This window comes from Mauremys reevesii, linkage group 1, assembly GCF_016161935.1.
Source record: "Mauremys reevesii isolate NIE-2019 linkage group 1, ASM1616193v1, whole genome shotgun sequence".
NCBI lineage: Eukaryota > Metazoa > Chordata > Testudines > Geoemydidae > Mauremys > Mauremys reevesii.
This window is the reverse complement of record NC_052623.1, coordinates 1,584,556-1,587,007: the sequence shown is the minus strand read 5'-3', so window position 1 is coordinate 1,587,007 and position 2,452 is coordinate 1,584,556.

Sequence of the window (2,452 nt, the reverse complement as noted above, 5' to 3'; positions counted from 1 at the left end):
CCAAGGCAATTGCTGCCTAGGTTGTTGTGGCAGCGGAAGTCCACCTTCAAGAAGATCAAGGCCCTGGGTCTGACCCCGATCACCCAGGGGCAGAATGACTCCTTGCCATAGGGCCTTGATGTGGGCGCTGGCTTGGTATGCTCACTTACCCCTCCTCCTCTCTCCTCACGGGTAGGAGGGAGCCGGGTTCAGTCAGTCATGACACGATGCTCTGGGGAAGTCTTGTCAGGACGAACCCAAAGTTTCACAGCAAGACACCCTGTATATAGCGTGTTTTTTTTTCATTGGAACCAATGAGTTTTGCTGTAATCAATTGTTGTTTGATGAGTGCTTGTTTTTAAAAATTGCTTTTTTAATTTTGTTTTTTATTAAGGTTTTTAGGGAGTTGCCTCCAGGCTGGTTTTGATTGCAGCTATTTTGTCCCCATTCATAGGTGCCTGTGTCTTATTTTTAGAGTTGTTAATTTGTCCTTTTCTGACATTTCAATTGGGGCATCTTGTAATTTTCTGGCACCCTTGAGTCTGTCCTCAGTTCCTCCCTAGAACATCTGGTTCAGTGACGGCCTTTACACTTATTTTCTAACACACACATTCCTCATTCACACACAAAACAGAATTGATTTACACAGAGCATTTGAACAGGAACATCAAACTGCAATGCAAGAGAAAAACAATCATTACATTCTTTTACTTATTTTCAAATGCTAAACCTACAACGAAGTGGTCACCCTAAAAGGTCTGTTACTGCCTTGAAATCAGCTCAGACACAGATTCTGGCTGATGCATCTTTACCCATGGCCCACTAGGCCGTTCCTTTCCACTATTTAAAAAGGATGACTGTCCGGATATAATTGAATCAGATACCAATACATTTCATACATGCTACATTATTATCCTATATTTTTTCTTTTAAATTATGTAAAATAAAAAACATAAAATCCTACTAGTACACTTCCCCTTAGTGCAAGGAGCATGAGGGAAGAGTTCAGGAAAAGACCAAAGATATAAGGCTACAGACAGTTCATACAATCTAATGTGAGTTAATAGGGTTAAAACATCTGCTCGATGTGCAGTGGCAATCAAACGAATGAACAGAATGTTGGGAATCACTAGGCAAGGGATAGAGAATCAGACAGGAAATATCATATTGCCTCTGTATAAATCCATGGGATGCCCACACCTTGAATACTGTGTGCGGAAAGGTACAGAGAAGGGCAACACAAATGATTAGGGACATGTAACAGCTTCATATGAGGAGAGATTAATAAGGTAGTGACTTTTCAGCTTGGAAAAGAGATGACAAAGGGGGGATATGACAGAGGTCTATAAAACCATGAGTGGTATAGAGAAAGTAAAGAACAAAATGTTATTTACTCCTTCTCATAACACACAAACTAGGAGTCACTGAATAGATTTACTTGGCAGCAGATTTAAAACAAACAAAAGGAAATATTTCTTCACAGTCAACCTGTGGAACTCTTTGCCAGGGGAACTTGTGAAGGCCAAAATTAGAACATGGTTCCAATAAGAACTAGATAAATTCATGGAGGACAGGTCCATCAAATGGCTATTAGCCAGGCTGGGCAGGGATGCTGTCCCCGGCCTCTGTTTGCCAGAAGCTGGGAATGGGCACAGGAGATGGGTCACTTGGTGATTCCCTGTTCTGTTCATTCCCTCTGGGGCACCTGGCACTGGCCACTGATGGAAGACAGGATAATGGTCTAGATGGACCATTAGTCTGACCCAGTATGTCCACTCTGATGTTCTTATAGAAACCCCAGATATATCTCCACCCTTTGCACCACCACCCCTCCCTGCTGCAATGAACTAGACCCCACTCTCCTCCCAGACCTGAGATAGAACCCAGGAGTCCTGCTGGCGTCTGTCTCTCTCTGCTGAGTTAGTAACAACGTAAGAATATACATTATATTCTAAGTGACTGGACACAAGATGTCAGAACATATTAGTATTAGAGCTGAATGGGTCTAACATTTATTTTAATTTCTTTTGTTCATATCAGAATTAGACACAGTGCTCCCGTCAGCTAATTGCTAAGTTATCTGCCAAAAAAAATAGCGTTTTCAAGTAGCCTTTGGAATCAAAGCTAAAGTTGCCATCCCCACCAAAATCTGAAATGGCTCCCTTGTAGCTGGGGTCGGGGGATGGGGGTGTAAAGGCTCCAGCAAGTGACAGGGGAGGGGAATAGAGGAGCAAGCAACAGGCGCGGGGCCTTGGGGGGGAAGAGGCAAAGCAGGGAGGGAGCCTTGGCAGAAGAGGTGAGGAAGGGGTGGGGTGTTGGGGGTCCAGATACCAACAATTAGAGACGTGGCAACCCACTGAATTGTACATAGACCGATTCCCCCTTTTGTCAGGCTGACACAGCACAGTAACATCAGGAAAGGGTTTAATGTCTCTCTGACTGTCCAGTCAAGTGATTCAGGGAAATAGCCCAG